General features: G+C 34.8%; 1 non-coding gene across 1 annotated transcript; it reads right to left on the reverse strand.

Moving 5' to 3' along the window:
- Nucleotides 1-17,549: 17,549 nt before the first annotated feature.
- Nucleotides 17,550-17,656, reverse strand: LOC126731999 (small nucleolar RNA R71). Its single transcript, XR_007659191.1, has one exon. It is a non-coding gene; the product is annotated as a small nucleolar RNA R71 (small nucleolar RNA).
- Between the last annotated feature and the right edge of the window lie 5,632 nt (nt 17,657-23,288).

Genomic DNA, 23,288 nt, shown 5'->3' on the forward strand with positions numbered 1-23,288 from the left:
AAACCTAAATTATAACCAATCTAACCAAAATACCTGAATCATAAATAATGCCCAAATGGATCTCTAAAAAAAAAACCCCACTGTCTGAAATTAAAAACAGAACATATGGGCTTTGTGTGTGTATATATATATATTAATTTTTTATTAAAAACGGTTTAAGCAAAATAAACAAAAGGCTTGCAACAAAAAAAACCTAGCGATATAGAGAGGGAAGGAGAAAGTGCCCGATCGAAAGTTCAGATTCACCCACAGTTCCACCTCTCCGATGCAAATCCATATACACACGATCAGAATAGCGTGTTTCAAATAAAAAAACATACGAAGAAAGAAAATCCAGAAGGAAACGGAAAAAAGAAAGAAGAGAAACCTTTAATCGCACGATTCTCTGCTGGATCGCAGTTTCTAATTTTTTTTTTCTTCTGTTTCTTTGCATCACAATATGGCTTGATTGTCTAAGTCTGGCATGGGATGGCGATGGCCGGCCGTACGAATCTTCACTGGATCGCAAGTTTTTCCCTTCCTCTGTGCCACAGTATCGGTAGGCGTTTTCTTTTAGAGAGAGAAAATGTCTAGCGGAGTCTGATGACAAAAGATGTATAGGGTTTTTTTAATTGCAATGTGTTTTTTTATTTTATTTTGGGTTTTTTTTTTTAATATACCAAAAAAACAGTCCAACGGTGTTGTAGCTTTTAAAACAATATAATGTATCGCTTTTTAAAGTGAAATGTGTCTGAATTTTAGATAGACAGTTATCCTATTTGTCAGCTCGGCCTTAATGGTAGGAATTCACTTTCTCTCAACTTCTGCTATTATATATAGTAAGTATATGATATGATATATGATATATTAAAGAGAGTGACTCACATGGTTCCGTATTTCTCGCTTTCTTGCACACACACAGCCTCTCTCTCTCTCTCTCCCCTTTTACTTTTACTTTTACTCCTTATTTCCATTTATTGTTTAATCCTTTTTTTTTTTTTTAAACTCATTCCGTGCAAGAAATACCGAGTTTTTACACAATGGTTCCACAAAAGAAAAAACCCAGTTTCTTTGATTCCGTCTTTATCCATTTTCGTATGGGTTGTGATTTTTAATTAGATAGACACTAATTTCTTCATTCTAAAAATTTTAAATTAGACTGAATTTTTTCAGACTGTGTTTATATATATATATATATATATATGTATTTATATATTGGTTGAAATCAAGAAAGTGTATATACTTTATTTCGGGTGTCATACTTATGTTATTCCCGTTTCAAGCACTTTTGCCTTACCTATGCCTATGACACTTTTGCCACACAACATAGTAACTAGTAAGAGTACTTTAGTAATTTATTGAACTGGTATGAAAACATAAGTTCCATATGCAATAAATAACAAAGATAGTCTGATGTCTAAAATTCAAGATGTTGGAATTTGACAAACAATATATTTATATATATGAGTAAAGCATAAGCTACAGAAGCAAAGAATGAAATACTGCTCTAAAAAATATTTACATTCATGCCAAGAAAAAATAAGCAATAATCAAGCTATACAGTGATTAATTAATGATGGGTCATATAGTCACATGGAGATGAAAAAAGCATATAAATTGACAGGTTTTTTTTTTAATAGATAATTCAAGAGTTGGAGAAAGTAGAATTTGATTTAAATCCTAGATGTCAAAGATGCACCAACTAGTTAAGATAGAAAGCTCTTGATCATATAAATTTACAATTATAAATAAAATTCTATTGGAAAAAAAGGGAAAATGGAAGACAAGTTAATACATTACTAGACATTACTTCATAAAGAAAATTAAAGAACATAAAGTATTGATATAATTTGCACCAGCTGAAATTAACATTTTAGTATGTCCAACTAAGACATAGAACTAAAAATAGTAGAAACCAAACCTCATCATTTAAAGCATGCAAACATCATGCCATAAACAAATACCGCCCCATATTTTTCCATAATTTGAAGTCCGAACCCATTCTTACCATTTTTTTTCCTTGATAGTTATGTATCCCATAGAGACCATTGACCACATAGAACCATACACCCAGTAAGATGCCATATTTTTTCTCTGCCACCAAATTCCCAATATCCAAGCCTCTAAATTAAATTGATGCACAAATCTTAGGCCAGCATATTAGGTCAGGAGGAACTTTAACTCATCACCCACTCCACCCCATTATGACATTTGCAAAATCTAACTAGGTTTTTCCTTTTTAAGAGTATGATTTCATTATGACAAGGAAGCATTGATACCAACAAGGGACATTAGATATGATATGATACAAATATGACATAAATCCTTGAAAAACTAGGAATGATTTAATAGAATACATTAATCAATCGATGATATATACATATATTTGTGTATATACCATGTTAAATTTCATTTAAATATTAAATGATAAGCATTGCTAATTTAAACCCACATCTCACACTTCTCAGCGAAAAAAAAAAAAAAAAAAAAAACCCACATCTCACACTATCCATAAGCAATTTACTTATTGACAGTTGTGGGCTATGATATTGCACATTCTTACTCTTCTCTCCCAAAATCACTTTATTAACCCCCTTATAACCCATTGCCCCCATCTTGGTGCTCAACCTTCTATAATAGTTTGAGCAAGCTCCTCGACTTGTTTGCATAAATTCTCCATTACCTATCAAAACCCCCATTCCCTCATATTCAATAGATCTACTTTTACAATGCCTATTTGCCTTCAAATCAATGAAAAGTCCATAGAGCAGTTAAGTTGCAAGGCGCGTCTTAGTACTTCTTCGGGGTTTTGACCTTGACCTAAACCCCATTGTCATTTTAATTTCCATTTTTATAGCCAAGGATCATTTTCTATATGCTTGAAGAGGATCTGACTGTACATGCTTAAAAGGCTCTAGGATTGCTAGAAGAACATAAGATTCATTTCAGTAACGCATTCACTTTTTGAAACGATATAAAATTTTAATTATTCATCATTTGCTCAATAGAGGCTCTCTGAAATAAGAAGTGGCACATAATTCTTGAAATTGAACCATATAATTAAAATCTTTTGCCTAAAAGTCAAATAACAATTTCACAACAAAAGGTGGAATATATATATATATATATATAGTTATATATATAAATTGACCGTGCAATAATACATATTTGACATCAAGAGTAGAGTTAACTTCCATTAAAAAATGAAATTTACTACAAACCCTAGTATCAAGATTTCAGAATTTCATAACTTAAAACCAACACCAATTAAATTAAACAAATGGATGATAGACAACCAAATTTAAGGTACATGAGTTATCCTGCCATGTACTATGATTATTTGATAATCCTTTCATTCTTCCTTTTCTTCTATTTGATTAAATATGAGAAAAACATATAATTTAAACAAAAACTAAAATTTGGGTCATATATTTGCTAACACTCTGTTTGTTTTTTAATCATTAACATTTTCTAAACAAATTAGTCATATTTCCAAATATTAACTTTTGAAAAACTATCTTAGTTTCCTATAGTTAGTAGTATTTTTTGAAAATTAATTTCATTTTCTTATGTTTGGTAGCATCCTTAAAAATTCGATAGAGTTATTTTCAATCATTTTCACATTACCTTTTAATTTTTTTTTAAAATTTTTTTTAACTTGACATAAGATAGAATTTGTTTTCCCAATTTCTCTATAATTATGTTAATCAACTTGCAGAAAGATCTTTAGAACTTTTTTTTTTTTGAATTGTGGACTCAGCTTCATAAAAAAAAAATTGATAATGACCATCATGAAAACATAAAAAGGCAAAGCAAACAATGGTTTTATAAATTTAAATAAGAAAAATTATATCTCACGAAAGTTCGGTCCATAGATAAAGAATATTCTTTATTCATTAAACAATTTAAAGTTGTCATTAATACTCTTGTCATAACAACTTCTTTTTTTCTTAAATAAATAAAAATCTTTTAATTTCTTTTTATCTTATACCACTCTATTATTTATTTATTAATTTATAGAGGGTAATAGATTAAAAATCTTAAATTTCCCTCTCATCCCTCTATCTAGGAGTTTTTGAAGTCTTGTTACCCTTCGAGATGTTTAAATTGAAGTTAGAACTGAAAAACAATGTCAAAATTAAATTTGAGGAGTTTCTAGGAGTTAGTGTTAGTTGGCATTATTACGAATTTTAAACTACTTTTAAAGCATACTTAGAAATTTTTATTTTAAATTAACTGTCTATGTTACAAGATGACTTATAAAAATTTTTAAAAAAAAATTAGTATTTATTCATTGTTTTTAATTACATTCTTGCCTTAAAATTAAAAAAAATAAAATAAAATAAAACTTTGACATGCAACTGATTTTAATTAATTCAATTAAGGTTCACTCAAAATCAATTAACCATAATTATAAAGTTCAAAGCCCTAGTTGCAAGAATAGAAAACAAGTAATAATAAAATAGAAAACAGAAAATATGGTTTCAGTTTTGGGCTAATCATAATTTGCATCTCTGACACTTCTATGGGTGATTGGACTTGGCTTTAGGGATGACAATTTTTCCCTACCTTGCTTTGATTTGCAACAACTTTACCCGCTCCACCTTGCTTCGCCCTATGTGGGTTTTCCACCTTTGTGGGGCAGGGATGGGCAAGATATTGTCCCCATATACGTTGAGGCGAGATGGGCATGGGTTTAGGATTTTTAACCCCACCCCACTCTATCAGTGTTAAAGAATTAGTTTGCATTACACTAAGTATTTAAATGGATGAGTATTAAGTCTTTTTATTTTATTGTGATATTGTATTGATAAACACTTGGGATAATGTTATCAAACCTTAATAACAACTAGTTTGATTTGATGTAATAAAGTTAACACCTTACTCGGGCCTGTCCCACCCCATTTCCACCTCACTTGGTTTTCTTTTTCCTTTTATTTCTTTCCTTTGTGTGTGGCTTTTCTTTTTTCTTTATTTATTTTGTAGGTATGACTATTTGAAACACAAGTGATAGGCCAAAAACGTATTGACCCCTTGTGATAAATTAACCAATTAATTTAGCCAAATGAATTAATTAAGTTAATTAACATATAAACGCATGGTAGCATAAACAAATCACCAATTAAACTAAGTATGTAGTAGAAAATATATTGGCATGGTCATTTATTTATGAATGGGGAAAACCTACACGGGAAAATCCCCACTGGGTGATTTTAAGGTCACCATTCCTGAGAATCCACTATTATCAAAACAAGCAGTTACAAGTAAAGGAATCCCAAAAACTTCTACCAACCTACAGTTGAACCCTTACCCCAATACCTAATTGGACTTGTTCTGTAGTGACAATCTCTCCTTTTCAATGCACGACTCCCAGTAAGTGACTAACCAATTACGTGGATCCCAGTATGCGACTTGATCACCAACTAGAGAAAGATGTTGGCTGCAAAGTTCTTCAGTTTATCCAGACGATAAAGATCATGAAGTTGTTTGGTCACAAAACCTTATGGTGTACAAACATAGCAGCTTCTTCAAGAACTAGAGCAAACTAGGTTTCCGGTCACACTCTTCTTCACATTATTGAATTGTGCTCTTGTGTAACTTGTGTCACCTTTTACGACCCTTAAAATAATCATTATATATGTTTAGGATTATGAGAAAAGAAAACCCAAATATACATTCATGGATTGGATGAAAATCAGAACTTCATAAATCTTGACAAATACCCTATCTATCGAGCAACTATCCAGCCTCAAGCTGAAACAGCTCTCTTTAAATCTCGATAGATGCTAGCTGTCGAGCTTTGATGAACAACATTTTCTGACTTGATTCTTAGACAAACTTGCATGGCTTTAATATTTGAACTTGAAACATTTATTCTTGAAGCATTAAACACATCCTAGATCTACCCAATTACAAGTAAAGTGCATTTTGTCAAAGGATTAACCAATTATATAAAATATTGACATATGTTCCTAACATTGAATCACATATGTCCTAACAATCTCCCCCTTTGGCAATTCGTGACAAAATCACAACAAACAAATGAGATATGAGAGAAGTCATAAATCACTCAACTCATATTCACTTGTTGAATATAATAAAATCTATCCTAACACAAACTCTTGAAAAACTTTGCAAGAAGAGAGTTTATGACAAATAGACTTTGACAACTTGTATTTCTAAAACACTTTAAACAAAACTCATCACCGCATCTTAGTGTGAAACAGAAATAAAAGATTGTATACAATATATAAGAATCATGTGTATAAAGAAAGAAAAGAAACAACACATGTAGAGATAGGTGAAGAAGACATGCATCAATATATATAAACCAAATATAAGTACAATGTATGTCAAACTGATCATAAAACCAATATACAAGATGTAATGTATCTGAAATAGAGATAAAAGAGAAAGATACATCGAATCCTCAATACATCCCTCAGTATACACACTCCCTTAACAAAAATCTCCTATACTAACCCTCCCTCTATGTGTATGACTAATCTCATAACCAAAACTACTCCTCTTTTTTGTCACGAGTAACAAAGGGTAAGAGTATCAAATAGACATCTCATTAGCACTAGAAGAGCTAGCATCTCCATCATACATCATCATCGTCTTCGTCGGAGTCATCATCGTCCTCGGATGCCTCATCGTCCTTGGATGCCTCGAGAAGAGGAGAGGGAGACTCCACAAAGCCACCAAGGTGAGCTTACCGTCTAGAAATACAGCCGACATGGGTGTTCACTTGATATATCTCAATAGTGAATGTATCAAGGCGAGCATCAATGCGCTAAAGCTACGCCATGATTGCATCAAGAGTCACACCTCCCGCAGAAGAAAAGGGAGCGGAGGTGTATGGAGCTGAAGGAATGGGAGGAGCTACTAATCTGGATCGTCTCGAACGTAGCTGCACCTCACTTCGTTTAACGGTAGTGGCGTTAATGGCACACATAACATAAAAGTGATTGGATACGGGAAAATGAACAGAAAAATAACATAAGATCCTTGTGATAGCTGAAGGGAAGATGAGCTTATCATGGGTTGTTGTATCCTTATGTACATCTATGATAGAAAGAATGAAATGAGAGGGAAAATTTATAGTAAGATGCTCTAAAACAGAAAGCAAAAATCGAGCACAGGGCTCGGTAATAGAGTTATAGTGAGAAAGAGGATGCAAAACAAAAGTCATGACCATGTTGAGAAATCTAGGGCCTTTAGCAAAGGCCGTACAAGAGGTGAACTGACGATTACCCCAATCAGAGGGACGCTCACAAAAAGAAGATCTGAGCTCATCTTTGGACACAGTTCTTAGACGATCACAATTGGGGTAGTTAAGATGCTTTACCCTCAGGACATAGAGCACATTAGATACAATATCCGGTGTGATCACAATATGCGTACCTCGAACGCAACTAACAAAAAGAGAAACTAAATAATCAAATCCATGCATGTTAAAGTAGAACTCTTGGATCAGCATAGATGGACAAGTGACTGGGACATCACACAGTGACTCCTAACCCTCATTGTAGATGACAGTAGGTAGGTCAGTGTCGAAGAAGTCTGACAAAATGACTTGGCGTTCTGAATAAACACCTCGTCGAGAAAAGTTTTCAAAGAAGTCCGATTTGGCATTCTCATCATGGAACCGGACATGTAAGGGAGTAGGGTCAGAAGAGGTGGATGCCCCGGAACGAAGAGAGTTTTGGGACAGAGTAGATTTTCGTTTAGGTGCCATGACGCAACTAAACGAAAGAAGGAGAGAGAGAGGGAGAAAGAGACAATTAGAAAAGTCCCAAAACAATTCAACATATAAGAATATAGAGAATGTATCATACGTATGCATGAAAATGCATGAGCATGTGATATGCAATAGTAAAAACATCATGGGCTCAGCCCAATCCAAACCTACTAGCACACATGTTTGCAACAAAGTAAACACACATCTAAGAATGCATGAAACATTGTTATAATGCAAATAATATGCAATGCATGATGTTTTAAGATCAAAAATACAAAACCCATCCCAAAAATTTCACAATAACTTCATTAATTTTGAAAAACCCTAAAATTTTCAAAAAATCCCAAAAACTTAGGTCAAATGCATGAAATGCATGAAAAAGAAGGATTAGGACCCTTCCCAAGTGAAGAAACACTTGATCTAGGCCGAAAAATCCTTAAGGATGAAGTTTGGAGTGAGAGAGAGAGGTTTGGGAGGTGAAAAGACACGAAGCAGTTGAGAGAGATCGAGGAAAATGAGATCTGAAATCGCGCTAAACGAATATATAGAGGCTTAGTAATTCTCGACAGATAGAGGTGTCAAGAGGTATCGAGCTTTGAAAAGGGTCGACAGATGCAACTATTGAGCAGGTGTCCAGAGGTGTCCACAATAAAAAAAACAAAAAAAGCTCGATGGATCGAGGAGCTATCGAGGAGACATAAACTTTATCGATGGATCTAGGAGCTATCGAGAAGCTGTCGAGATTGCGATTAAAAGAAGCTGAAGAGCTCGATAGATAAGCCTGGTGTCAAGGAGCTGTCGAGATTGCTTAAAAACAGTTTTTCAAAAAAGAGAAAAACACAGATATGAATGCAATCAAACATGCTACTCAACCAAAGATCCAAACAACATTTTAAGCTCTCAAAATCATCTCTCAACAATAAAAATGATAAGTATTTGGATCCCAAAACACACACACACACACTAAACAAGTCTAACCAATTTTATATTTCAAAAACAAGTCAAGACAGTTTAGTGAGTATACATTAACACATGTATTTCTTGTTATGACTAAATCACATTGTACCTGCACGTGTATTAAGAGTAGCAAAGAATATTACGAAACATCGCAAGATTGCATAAGCGTCTAAATGTTATGACGATTTGAGATATGAGAAAATCGCTTTAACTCACACACAATCATAATTGTTTGATGAGGACTATCACCTTCAAGGTACATCCTATAACTTCTATATTTCCTAGAATACACACTTGCAATCATATATAAAACATTTTGATCTTTTTGCTTTTATTTTTCTTTGCATATTTTTCTTTTTTTAAGCAAACCATGCATGGGCATATAACAGAGAGAAAAGAAATATTCAATTATGTTAAGCATTTGACATTTCACTTTTGCTATGCCGAAGCATACAAATGTCATATCATGATTGGCAAGCAACAGTGATGAGATGGTTATTTATGCCTTTCTCTTAGGATTTTCTAGTTCTTCCCTTAAAAAAGAGTGATATGAGTGTTAAGTACAAGAGATTACTTAATCTTATTCATCACAAACACGAGCCACAACTCACTTGTTTAGTTGTGCATAGAAATGCTCATCTAAGCTACAAAAAATACAAAGTTTAGAAAACTTTGTTTCAATGGCCATCCGAGGTACACAAGTACCAATGTACACATACACACACTGTTTTTGTATTTTTCTAATTTTTCAATTTTTATTTTTTTATTTTTATGAAAACAAAATAAAGTAAAACTGAAAAATAACCAAACAAAAACATGTTAAACAAAACAAAGCAATGCATAAAACTAGATGCAAATGCATGGGAAAGGAGGAGAAGAAGATATCAATCCATGGAGATGACACCAATGTTTTGGCGAAGGAATTCAAACCATTTGCTGTCAACAGTTTTGGTAAATAAATTAGCCTTCTGATCATCAATGTGAATAAACTTAAGAGTAAGAATACCATCTTCAACAAGCTCCTTAATGAAGTGGTGTCGAATCTCTATGTGTTTAGTTCAAGAACGTTGAATCGGATTCTTAGAGATGTTGATGGCACTGGTATTGTCACAATAGATGGTAAGATGTTCTTGACAAATACCGTAATCATGGAAGAGTTTTTGCATCCATAGAAGTTGGGTGCAACAGCTACCAGTAGCGATGTACTCAGCTTTTGCAATGGATAATGAGATGGAATTCTGCTTTTTGCTCATCCAGGAGACAAGATTATTACTCACATAGAAACAACCCCCCGATGTACTCTTTCTATCATCAGCATTCTCAACCCAATCAGTATCAGAATATCTAGCTAAGATATCATTTGTATCCTTGTTGTACCACACACCAAAGTCGACAATGGTTTTGACATACTTTATGATTCTTTTCAAAGCAATCATATGAGACTCTTTAGGATTAGCCTGATATCTAGCACACACTCCCACATTGTAACTAATGTCAGGTCTACTAGCAGTAAGGTAAAGAATACTACCTATCAGGCTTCTATAAAGAGATGAATCTATACTTTTACCTAACAAGTCAACAGTAAGTTTAATATTTGGGCTCATAGGGGTTCTAACAGAACTAGCAGATTTTAAACCAAACTTTTTCGCAAGATTTTTAGCATATTTAGATTGAGATAGGAATATACCTGAATCTTGTTGATGAATCTGCAATCCAAGGAAGTGAGTCAACTCTTCAATCATGCTCATCTTGAACTCGATCTGCATGAGTTTTAGGAAGCTATAGGCAAGTTCATCCTTTGTTGACCCAAAGATGATATTATCAACGTAGACTTGAGCAACTATCAACTTGCCATCTTCCTTTTTGATGAAGAGAGTCTGATCAGCTTTTCCTCTTATGAACCCATGTGACACCAAGTGTTGTGTGAGCCGATCATACCAAGCTCTAAAGGCTTGATTTAAACCATAAAGTACCTTCTTGAAGTACAACACATGATCCGGAAAATGTGGATCAATGAATCCTTTTGGTTGAGCCACATAGACATCTTCTTTAAGGAACCCATTCAAGAAAACAGTCTTTACGTCCATTTGGTAAAACTTGAACTTTAAGTGACATGCTAGGGCTAAGAGAATTCTAATGGACTCCATACGGGCAACTGGGGCAAATGTCTTATCATAGTCTACTCATTCCATTTGTGAATATCCTTGAGTTACAAGACGAGTCTTGTTGCGGATCATATTACCCTCCTCATTAGTCTTATTGTGGAATATCCACTTTGTGCCGATGATGTGCTCACCCTCGGGTCTAGGTACTAGAGTCCAGACATCATTCCTCTAAAACTAGAGCAGTTCATCATGCATTACTTCAACCCAACTTTCATCCTGAAGAGCTTCCTCAACTTTAGTGGGTTCAACTTGCTACAAATAACAAGAATAAGACACAAAGTTAACAAAACATTTATCAACTGTACGCTTCCTTAGTGTGAGTTCATTCATGTTTCCCACAATAACTTCAGGAGGATGATTTAATTTAATCCTGGAAGAAGGTCCTTTATCTTTATAGGTTTCAGAATCAGGTGAGGTAGATAAGTCTGCTGGATGTTCTACAACACTTGGAGTATCTAGAGTACTAGGAGATACGGGCTCTTATTCAATAATTTCTTGAACTTCCCTAGGCTCGGGAGGAGGAATCTCTTTGGGGATTTCTTTACTAAATTTCTCAGAACCAAAATCTAAAGACTCATCAATAACAACATTCACTATTTCCATTACCTTCATGGTTCTCTTGTTGTATACCCGATAAGCTTTGCTTGTAGAGGAATATCCCAGAAATATTCCTTCATCACTTCAGGAGTCAAATTTTTCCACATTCTCTCTATCCTTGATAATGAAACAAGTACTTCCAAAGATTCTAAAAATACTTCACATTTGGCTTCCTTCCCTTCCACAACTCATATGGAGTCTTCTTGGTACCGGGTCTAAAATACACTCTATTAACCGTATGACATGCAGCGTTAATGGCTTCTCCCCACAAGTTTCTAGCCATATCCTTATTGTGCAACATTGCTCTAGCCATCTCTTGAATAACCCTATTCTTTCTTTCTAATACACCATTCTGTTGAGGAGTGATAGGAGCAGAGAATTCTTGAAATATACTTGATCTCGTGCAAAAGGACTCCATATATGAGTTCTCAAATTCCTTACCATGATCACTTCAAATCCGATCAATCTTTAGGCCCTTCTCATTTTGCAATCTTGTGCACAAGACTTCAATGTGCTCAGAAGCATCAAACTTAGATTGTAGGAGGATAACCCAAGTGTATCTAGTGAAGTCGTCTACCACAACCAAGATGCATCTCTTTCCACCAAGAGACTCGGTTCTAATTAGACCATACATCACATTGCTCACTCTACTGAGCTTTGGTATCCCCAACACTAACTCATGCTTAGACACAATTGAAAGATGTTTGCAACTAGCATGTCCCATCCTTTAGTGCCATAGATCTTCATTTGGAAGACGAATGCTATTACACACAATATCAGCATCAGGAACCAAGCCATAACAATTGTCTAGAGTGCGAACACCACTTATGAGCTTCTTCCCAAACTCATCCATGATAACACAATCGAAAACCTTGAAGAGAGATTGGTCTCCAGTCATGTGTCTTGAGTAGCCATTGTCAAGGTACCACAAGCACGTGTCCATAACTTTAAATGCAGACTTCATCATGAAGCACACTTCATGCTTAGATGACAGATCAGTGGGAATGGTATTTTCTCTTATCTGCCTTTTATGATCTAAACCTTTAACTTTCACTCTTCTTAGACGAACTCCTTTGCACATTTTCATTATGAGACAGTCTAGTTTCCTCTTTGCCAAGCTGAGATCTTTTCCAATAGTCATCATAAGAGAATTCAAATAACTTTTAGACTTGGAATTTCTAATACACTCAAACAAGTAGAGATTAGAAAAACAAGATGTATTTGAAAGCAAAGATCTCTTCATCCAGTTGCAACCATGACAACAAGGGTCAATGGATCACACAGTAAAGATTAAAACCTAATTAGAGTGTGCCTGCTCTGATACCACTTGATAGGCAAAAAACGTATTGACCCCTCGTGATAAATTAACCAATTAATTTAGCCAAGTTAATTAATTAAGTTAATTAACATGCAAGCACGCGGTAGCACAAATAAATCACCAATTAAACTAAGTATGCAGTGGAAAATAAATTGACATGGTGATTTGTTTACGAATGGGAAAAACCTACATTGCAAAAACCTCATAGGGTGATTTTAAAGTTACTACTCCCGAGAATTCACTATTATCAAAACAAGTTGTTACAAGTAAAGGAATCTCAGTACCTTCTACCAACCTACAGTTGAACCCTTACCCCAATCCCCAATTAGACTTGTTCTGTAGTAACAATCTCTCTTTTTCAATGCACGGCTCTTAGTACGTGACTAACCAATTGCGCGGATCCTAGTACGCAACTTGATCACCAACTAAAGAAAGATGTTGGCCGCAAAGTTATTCAGTTCTTCCAGATGATGAAGATCATGAAGTTGCTTGGTCACAAAATCCTATGGTGTACAAACACAGCAGCTTCTTCAAGAACTAGGGCAAACTAGGTTTCTAGTCACACTCTTCTTCACACTATTGAATTGTGCTCTTGTGTAACTTGTGTCACCTTTTACGGCCCTTAAAATAATTCTTATATATGTTTAGGGTTGTGAGAAAAGAAAGCCTAAACATACATTTACGGATTGGATGAAAATCAGAACTTCATAAATCTCGACAGATACCCTATCTATCGAGCAGATGTCGATCCTCTGGTTGAAACAGCTCTCTTTAACTCTCAATAGATGCTAGTTGTCGAGTTTTAATGAACAACATTTTCTGACTTGATTCTTGGACATACTTGTATGGCTTTAACACTTGAACTTGAAACCTGATTTCTTGAAGTATTAAAAACATCTAAGTTCTATCCAATTACAAGTAAAGTGCATTCTGTCAAAAGATTAGCCAATTACATAAAATATTGATATATGTTCCTAATATTGAATCACATATATCCTAACAACAACGATCAAGTCTTTGATACATCAACCCTCATTTACCATGGCAATTAAATTCAATTGTTAATTATGCCAACTAGCCTTGAAGTGTCATTGTACTCATGTAATGTGACCATCATATAGGTGATCCTCATCTTATTTTCTAAATAATACAAATCCACCAAATTGGTAGCAACCAATAAACTAAGTCTCTCTAATCAAACAATTTTATAGATGGGATAAATACCTATAAAATTAAAGTCTTCTATACAGATTTTTTTTTCTATCTCTAGGAGAGCACCCTTGTTCCATTTTGGGGTCTTTCTACAGGCATTTATTGCCTTCTTTCTTCCTATCTTCTCACGTAACCCTCCACCAATCCATACTCTTCCTTTCCAACAATCTTTAATGTACCCGTCTTTTACCATGTCCTCTTCCTTTTGTGCCTTTGTTTAATCCTGTACTTCCTTTTCCATGTTTTCCTTGTTTAGTCTTAGCATTGACTCTTTCCTCTCAAGATCTCCCTTTGGTTCTTCCCTTCTGCCTTTTTCTCTCAAAATTGGTCTTTTCTTGTCCTCTTTTTATTTGTACTCTTGCATGTAACTTTGTTTCTACTTTGTTCTCTGTCTGGTCCTTACCCTTGTTTCCCTCTGACTTATCCTTTGCATATAGTCGTTGCTCTCTGTTTTCTTGGTTTTTTCTTATGGCTGACCCTGTCAACCCCCAAGAGCATGGTTCGACTAAAAGTAGTGAGTCGGATGTGAGTGCAGAACTATTTGCTGATGAAGTGAAGTCAGATTATCACTCTAGTAAGGATGATGAGGTTCCTTCTCCACGTCACGAACCTATAATTAATTGAAGCTGATCCTGCAAATATCGCCATCCAACGGGAATTTTGGAGTAAGTGTGCCATCGGTTTCATACTGGACTACAGGAAGTTCTCTATCAGTCATCTCTAACACATCATTAATGTTGCATGGCGAATTAGAGGTAAGGTGACAATTGTAGGAAGGGACTCCGACTTCTACATCTTACATTTTGAATTTGTTGAGGACTTGAACCACATCTGTTCTGAAGGCCTATGGGCAGTGGATGGTGCTCTGTTTGTACTAAGAAGTGGCGGCTAAACTTAGTACTTGAAATACTTCAACTGAACTTTGTCTCACTATGGATCTACTTGCATGGATTCCCACTGGAGTACCAATACCCAGAATTAGCTGTAAGGATGGAAAATTTAATGGGAATATGTGAACAAGTGGATTGGGAGGATCGAATGCCTCGCAATATCCGTTTCATGCGATTTCGGGTACGAATCAACCCCTAGGTGCCTGTGATTTCGGGGGTCATGCTAAGGTTTGATGATGGGTCAAAAATATGGATTCAATGTAAATATGAGAGGGTTCAAAAACTATGCAACATATGTGGTTTGATTGGGCATACACGTAGCCAATGTTCACAAAGCAGGGATGATGTGGAAATGATGCTATTCAGACAGTGACATCACATAAAAAATTTGCACCAAGTACATTTCAGTTTCAATTCACTTGAACCCCATTTTGGTAACTTTTTAAGGGCCTTTTAAAATTGGAGAAGAAGATGGACCTCCCATGTCCGTTTTGGCAACATGCAACAAAACCAACAGCCAAAAAACTTAAACCCACGTAACTCAACTCCACATTCCCCTGCTGAATCAGCCCAAACACATGCAACAAGCTTCCGTTGATACCTAGACCCAAATACACATCCATTCACTAACCCTGTTCCAACTCTACCGATATAGAGCACCCAACCTTTCCAACACCCACCAATCTTCACACAGGAAGGGTACCAAAATGATGACGACCATACCACAGTCAACTCTGTTACCAATTCCTTGAATCTAGGTAATCACAACAACCCCAACACCCCATTCAACTCACCAACATCATCCCCTCCATACTCTGTTCCAAAAATTGGCAACCCGAGCCACACAACTACCCCACATAATAATGACCATACCTCAAGCCCACATCGAACCCCAGACATCACCTTCTCTCTAAGATCTCCATGGTTCCCTCCAAAGTCTTCAGCTTTAAGATGGACATGGATTGATGGCTCGGGCCCATTTGTCACATGGATAGATAAGAGGTACACAACAGTCAAATTCTGAAATAGAGAGTGAATCCATAACAGCGGTCATGTTTAATCTTGATAATCTGAATAGTGTTCGCCTAGAGGTTCTACCAAACTCAAACTGGAATAGAGGACAGATCATTGAGTCGCTGGATTCTTTCATTGAATCTGTTGTCCAACGAGTGGATAGGGATAGAATCAAATATGAGATAGGTGAATCTAGTACTGGGCCACATTTAGCTCGAGTCCAAGGCCAACCTCACGGATTAACAAGTGTGCAAACCCTTTTGGCCCAACAACATGGCTCGGCGTAAATGACTCAAGATCTTAACACTTTTGATAGGCTAGGCCCATGTCCTTTACCGGATGTAGGATTACACATAATCAGTAATCCGGGCCCAACCACTGCTGACCCAAGTCCACTGTCCTTTGATTCTGCAACCTCAGACCCCTGCCCCCTGTCTTGGTTGCATTGTGGAGAAAATTTGGAATTGGGCAACGATCAAAACTTATCTAACCTGGCTTCTAGGAAGAGAATTCAAAGGGAGATAGGGAAGAAATATTCGACAAAAACTATTATGTGGTTTCTTCTAGAGGGACAATATCAAAGAGAATCTCAAGCACAACACAAATACAAACACTCTTGTTGAATTAAACCTTGGGACAGAGGATGACACTCAAAACAATTGTGTCGCGAGTGAGGCAGATAGTCCAAATGGGCTCTGGGAGGATGACACTTAATATATTGTCATTTTCTTTCAATCTAAATTACTTTTACTAAACTATCAAAAATCTCTTCAATTAAATTTTATTATTTTAGTTTTATTCTCTTGTGGTTTGCTAATCAATTCCCTTTTTCCTGTGGATTCGACCTCATACTTATCGAGTTATTATTTCGCAACAATCCTGCACTTGAGAGCATTATTTAAGTCGCAGCAAGTTTTTGGCACCGTTGCCAGGGATTAGTCGATTAGAGAAGCGTTCCACTTTGTTTGGAGAGGTTTTCAGCATTAAATTTTTTCACATATTTGGTAATATCTCTCCAACTCTTTCCCTTTTAAGTAGTTTAGTTTTTTTTTTTTTTTTTTTAGAGTTTTTCTTTTATTTTTACTTCTTTTTATTGTTAAAGGTATTTGTTTTCTTTTCTTTTTCTTTCTTGCTTTCCTTTTGCATGCGTGTTTGGTGTTGTGATAGTTATAATCGCTTGGTTAGAATTGAGTATAATAATTTGTTTAGCAATTTATTTGATTCTTTCACACATTCTCACACACTTGATATCATGGTGAACTTAGAGAGTAATCATGGTGATGAGAATAATTTAAATAATGAAAACTTCCATGTTCACCAACCCATTAGAACTCTCAGGGATTATTTGCAACCTACTTGGAGTAGTGCACCATCATGCATCATTTTTCCAACTAATGCAAATAATTTTAATTTTAAGCCCAGTATGATTTCATTACTTCCTAAATTTCATGGTTTAGATTCTGAAAATCCTTACCTACACTTTAAGGAATTTGAGGAGGTATGTTCTACCTTCTATGATCAATCATGTAATGAAGAGACCATTAGGTTGAAATTGTTTCCTTTTTCTCTTAAAGACAGGGCAAAAACTTGGTTTAATTCTTTGAGACCTAGGTGGCATCTCTAGAGATGCAAACTAAGTTTTTAAAGAAATTTTTTCCAATTCATAGACTAATGCACTTAAAAGACAAATAATGAAATTTTCACAAAAAGATAATGAGACATTTTATCAATATTGGGAAAGATTTAAAGATTTGCTTAATGCTTGTCCACATCATGGCTATGAAACTTGGCGTATAATTAGTTTTTTCTATGAAAGTTTAACTCCAAAGATGCACCAATTTGTAGAGATGATATGCAACAGAGAGTTTTTGAATAAAGATCCTAATGAGGCTTTTGATTATTTTGATCTCTTAGCTGAAAATGCCCAATCTTACCATTGATACGTCAGATAGGTTTAGAGCATCCACCAACCCCTCTGGGGGTGGTAAGTACCAACTTTGAGAAGATGATGACCTTAGTGCTAAGATGGCTAGTCTAACTAGGAAGCTTGAAGCCATGGAATTAAGGAAGGTCAATGGAATCAATATTGTGCCTAAACTTGATAAAGTTTGTAGAATTTGTGAGACCATGGAACACCCTACCAATGAATGCCCTACAATTCCAGCTTTTATAAAGGTGTTGCATGATCAAGCAAATGCTATGAATATGGTGAAAAAATCATACCCTTCCCCCTATTTAGAGACATACAATTCAGGGTGGAGGAATCACCCAAATTTTAATTAGAGGAATGATAATGTGGTTGCACCTCCTACACATGGTTCTTCAAATTTTGTTCCTGATAATCCCCCTCCAAAGAAGAGTCTTGAGGACACTTTGCAACAATTCATGCAGACTCAATCCACCATTAATAACAAGGATGTCAATACCGTATTGGAGGCCGTACCGGTTTGGCCACCGGTACGGTATATTTCGGATACCGGTTAATACCGGTATACCGTTTCGGGTTTACCGCTATTTTTTATATTTAATATATATATATATATATATTAGTTGTATATCCATTAGTAAAGGCCCATATAATTTGTTTATAATATTTAAAATTATCAACTCATATCTTATTTATTAATTTAAGCTTTAGCTAAAATGTTAATTCATTATACTAGTAATATATAATATAAAGTATTCTCGACAAAAAAAAATATATATCTATATATATATAAAAAATATAATATTTATAATAGAATTGATATTGATACTTTTAAATAAAATAAAATAAATTGATATTGATGTATTAAAATACTAAAATAAACCTCAAATAAGTAGTCTTGATCATTGTACTTGTAGTGTTCTGATGTGTGGCAGAGCACACATAAATAGTTATAATGTTATATTAATAAAAAATAAAAATAAAAAAAAAATAAAAGAGGTAGAGTTTGAATTTTTGACTGATGTTCACATGAGTTGTAAGTGACTTGTCACTTATCAAGCACACAAAACAACAAAATGTTAAAAGATTAAAATAAAAGGAAACATAAAAGGCAGAATAAGATGAAGAAACGTGTGTATAAGCCTCTAAGCAGACAAAGAAGAAGAAGCAGCAGCAGCAGCAGAAGCTGAAGAGAAGATCGCCAAATCGGTTGCTACAGGCAACGTGGTGGCGACAACGGCACCGTGTTAATGACGGCAGTGACCCAAGAGTAAGAGCAAGTTAGTAAGTTATTGAGAAAGGAGAGAGATTATTAGATCTAAAATTTTTTTGTTTGTTATTTCAGTCCGGTATGAAGTTTTCGGCCGAAATCCGGTTTGCTTCCCGGTATGACCGAAACGACTCGGTATAGCCGGTATTTAAACCAGTACGAAACAAACACATTTCTGTACCGTTTCAGGCGCCGGTACGAAATATTCCGACCATACCGGCCGGTACGGTACGAGATTAACATCCTTGATTAATAATCAAAACTCACAAGCCATAAATGGCATTAGGAGCACTCTCACTAAATTGACCACATTCATGAGCACAATAGAAAAGGGTAAGTTTCCATCTCAACCACAACCAAACCCCGAGGGTCAATTTTGTGTTAATGATTACAGTTCCTCTAAAAATAAAGTGAGTCAAGTTAAATCTGTAACTACTCTTCTAATGGAAAAATCATTGAAAAAGATATTCCCAAAGGCAATACACATAATGAGTCTTCCAAAATAAAGAGCAGTGATGAAGTCCTTGAGCCTAAATCTAATGAAATTGAAAGATGTCCTATCCCTACTCCTTTTCCCCAAAGGTTGATTTCCCCTCAAAAAGTGAATCAAAATTTTGAAATCCTTGAAGTGCTTAAGCAAGTTAAAGTGAACATTCCTCTTTTGGATGCCATGAAGCAAATTCCATTATATGCTAAATTTTTGAAAGATTTGTGTACTGTTAAGCGTTAGCTTAATGTACATAAGAAGGCATTTTTTATTGAACAAGTTAGTTCAATCATTCAAAACAATAGACTTCCAAAGTTTAAAGATTCAGGTTGTTCCACTATTTCATGTGTGATTGGTAATTCAAAAATAGAGAAAACTTTGCTTGCTCTTGGGGAGAGTTTGAATCTTTTGCCATATTCAGTGTATGAGCAATTAGGTCTAAGTAAGTTAAAATCCACTTCCATAATTTTACAACTTGCCGATCAATTTGTGATTGTTCCTAAGGGTGTTGTTGAAGATGTTTTGGTTCAAATGGACAAATTTTATTTTCCTGTTGATTTTATTATTTTGGACATGCATCATGTTTCTAATGCTAATTCTCAAATATCTGTGATTTTAGGATTCCCATTTCTTGCAACTACTAATGCATTGATAAATTTTAGAAGTGGGGTCTTAAAATTATCTTTTGGCAATATGACCCTTGAGCTTAATATTTTTAATAATTGTAAGCAAACTAGGGATGAAGAGGATGTGCATGAAGTTAACTTGATTGAAACAATTGTTCGAGACCAAACATTAGAAACTTGTTTAGTCAATTCATGTGATTTTGACTTTGATGAGAATTCGGAAATTGCATACATTCACTGTCTCTTGGAATCTGCAAAGGAATTGGAAGCGAGCAATTGGAAATTGAAATATAAGGAGTTGCCATCTTGTGAGATGAAGTTGTTACCATCTAGTGAGCAAGTACCTAAATAGGAGTTGAAGCCCTGGCCAAATGATCTCAAGTATGCTTTTCTAGGAACTAATGAGACTTTTCCTATGGTAATATCTTCTGAACTTGGCTCCTTGCAAGAATGTAAGTTATCAAATGTTTTGAGTAAACATAAGGGTGTCAAAGGAAGGAACATGGCTAACATAAAAGGACTTAGTCCATTGGTATGTACTCATAGGATTTATTTAAAAGACAAGGACAAACTATCTAGGGAGATTAAACAAATTTTGGAAAAGACAGTTAACCCAAATCATAAAGATTGGTCTTTGAGGTTGAATGATGCACTTTGGGTGTACTGCACTACCTATAAAAATATTCTTGGTATGTCTCCCTATAGACTTGTTTATGGTAAAGCTTGTCACTTGCTTGTGAAATTGGAACTTCAGCCTTATCACCAAGTCAATAGGAACTCTCTTATCGCAAAGCTCATTGAGCAAAAGACTTCGGAATGGGACCTTCCTCACTGCCGAGGCCACATATATGGCTCCATTGGGCTCCATGCCAATGTCTTTGGGTACCCTTTCAAATCAACCTTGGGCCTTAGAGTAATGTCATCATTAGGGAATGATGGCCTGAGTCGTAAGGGGTATAAAATGAGGTGTCTACATCCAATAGAAGCAGAACAACATGACAATCATATCGGTGTAAACATAATATTGACAAAGCTCGAGTAGAGTGCTAGTAGTTTGGTGAGTGGTATATTTACAAATTTCTTAGCACGAATGCAATTGGCAGTACTAGTTAGTGATACTGTATTTTTTCCAGCTATAAATTTTGCTAGAAGTTTTAGTCCTAAATTAAAGGATTTCATGGTTTTTATAGTTAAACCTCTTTTTTCTTTGTTAATTTTTATCAATTTTAATGCGGTTGTTTAAATTTAATTGAGCTTTAATTGAAATTTGACCATGTGATTAGATTAATTTTGAAATTATGGTTAAGATCATGAAATCCCCTTTAATTTAACTAGTCGTGGGCAAAAATTGAACTTGAATCAAATGAGGTAGCACTTAACTAGTGAAATTACCCATTTTGCATTTTAACTGTAGAAAAAGTATTCAATTTTCTATGAAACCCATGCTAAAACTTTAGTGTATTTCCTTAGAAAATCCGTACTAAATATATCATTTGGGTCTCATTTATTGAGCATGCCATTAAAGTTTTGAGCATCAAATTAATTAATAAAATTTAAAAGATTTTCATAAATTACGTGTTTTGTTTTTTATTTGGGTCCATTTACTTTGACATATTTGGTCCTTTATTTTGATTAGGTCATACATGTAATTTTTATTTAAAGATGAAATTAATTTCTTTTAATGAATAGAAATGTCAAATTTTATTGTGAGTTATTATTTGTTGGTTTAAAGTCTATGTCATAAAGTGCAAACCATATTATAAAGAAGCAATTAAACGATGCTACATAAATTTCTATCCATATAGCCATATGTGTATGCTTTTGCATATGGTCATGCTTGCAATTAACGGTCCGTTTGGTAACATTGTTATAGTAATGTTATTTGTATTTTTTGAAAATATGTGTGAGTGGAAAAGTGTGTGAAAATATATGCAATGTTGTTTAAACACTGAAAACTATTTTTTAAACAACATTAAGAAACCAACCCTAAATATTTATTTGTTATTTTAAAGATTTATGACCTGTCTAAATTGCTTCTCTAATTAAACCTTTTGCTTCTCATATAAGATTTATGATCTGTCTAAGAGCATCCTGCCTCTGAACAACAGTAGATCTGTAAAAAGTTAATGGCGAAATGGAAATCTTTTCATTGATGAATTAGTGGCAAAATCCATAGTAAAAAACTAAGGGTACTAAATCAGTTTGGTTTGTGGCAGTGGTTTCGTTCTTAGTTCAAGTTGCGGTTTTGAATATATATATATAGTCTCAGAAAACTATTGTACTATTAACTATCACTTCCTTCTCTCTCTCTCTCACACACAAAAATTATCAGTTCCAAAAATAAAATCTATTTTTTATTTTCGAAAAACTTTTTTCCCAACTTACCAAGTGCTTTTTTTATTTATTAAAAATAAATTTCTGCAAATAGAAAGATAAAAACATTGCCAAACATTACCTGATACTTTTGTTGGTTTAGGTCTAATTTGAGCTTCAGCATAAGAGAGCAATTTGTTTGTGATACTCTTTTTTTTTTTTTTTATAAATCGGCTCTTTCCTTTGAATCATGCAGTGGATTGGATGATTTTTAAAAGTAAATATTTTGTCGTTTTCAGGTGCTTGTTTACGCTCATTGTCCAAAACCAAAGCATTAGAATTAATCTCCCCCATTCCAGTACTCTTCACCTCCAATATCTCATCGTCCAAAACCAAAGCATTCACAATCTCTTCAATTTGCTGAGTTGTGAACTCAACATTGAAGGCTCTACTCTTCCTTATAGTGTCCAAAATTTCCTCCAGTGTAACAATCTTTTGCTCATAAATGATCTTCACACAGTGCTTTTTCAAAAAGTTTTTAAACTCTGTATCGAGGCTCCCCTCAACATACCAAACTCCACCAGTGATTTCCTTTGACGGTTCAAACTCTGTCGCAATATAGTGTTTTCTGCCTTTCTTTTGGATGGTTACAACCTCTTTTATCAGTTTCTTAGCTTGAAGTGATTTGAGGGATTTGTTAAGCACATTGTCGGGGATGTGTTTCTCGTTTCATGTCTCTTGTCCAAATAGCCATGTCTTGCTTGCTTCGGATCAGATTATAAGGGATAC

This window comes from Quercus robur, chromosome 5, assembly GCF_932294415.1.
Source record: "Quercus robur chromosome 5, dhQueRobu3.1, whole genome shotgun sequence".
Taxonomy (NCBI): domain Eukaryota; kingdom Viridiplantae; phylum Streptophyta; class Magnoliopsida; order Fagales; family Fagaceae; genus Quercus; species Quercus robur.